The sequence below is a fragment of the Triticum dicoccoides genome, chromosome 7A, assembly GCF_002162155.2.
Source record: "Triticum dicoccoides isolate Atlit2015 ecotype Zavitan chromosome 7A, WEW_v2.0, whole genome shotgun sequence".
Lineage (NCBI taxonomy): Eukaryota > Viridiplantae > Streptophyta > Magnoliopsida > Poales > Poaceae > Triticum > Triticum dicoccoides.
Window position 1 is genome coordinate 513,650,700 of NC_041392.1, and position 963 is coordinate 513,651,662.

The following is a 963-nucleotide window of genomic DNA, read 5'->3' on the forward strand; positions in this document are numbered from 1 at the left end:
CGCGGCCAATCAGAGAGCGCCAAGTGGCGGTGGAGGGGTGGCCGGCGTCGGAAATAGAGGAGAGGAGGTGGGAGGCGGCTGGCTCATGATTGGGGGCGCAGATTTCGAAGAGGAGGAAGGAGAAGGCCCAAAATGGCATGGAGGGGGGGTCTATATAAGGCAGGAGGAGCTAGGGTTGGGGGTTTTAGTCCGTTCCAAAGCCGTTCGATCTCGATCGGACGACCCAGAGCGGAGGGGGGTTAGATAGGTGGGCTAGTGGGCTGTGAAGAGAGGTTGGGCTGAGATGAGAGGAGAGGAGTGCAGCCTGGCAACTGTTTCCGAAAACCGAAAACATCCGACGAAAAGACCGGCTATACTGCTGCTATAGTTTAACGGTTGGGCTAACAAACGAACTCCGAATGCGATGAAACTTGGCAGGCGGTCTACTACACTATAACAAGACCGCACGCCAACTCTCATCCCATTCCGAGAACATTTTCCGGCCACTTATAAAATAATATTTCGGACATGCCGCGGGCGCGTGCAAGTGTGTCTGGGCTCAGAACGGACAACGGACGGAACGAGGAGACCGGGACTGATGCAAGTTTTGAAAACATGATGATGCAATGCACATGATGACATGACAAGATGCAACACGCAAGTGAATGACATGGCAACGACGGCGAATAACTGGACGACAACTGGCACATCGGTCTCGGGGCGTTACACAAGGGCGCCGCTAGCCGCCATCGGTGGCCTCCTCGGGCTGCCACGGGCTGCAGCGTGGGGTCGGCTGCAGGGACCACGACGACCACGACAGCGAGCGTGGCGGCCGGCGCTCGTGGGAAGATATGTTGCTGGGTCGCGGGCACTTCGGCTGGGCCCCGGCGGCGGCAAAGGAGCGCTCCCAACAGCCGCGCCAGCGCAGCCGCACCCCCACCAGCAGGCACCGCGGCAAGGGTTGCCACGGGCGGGAGGTCGCCA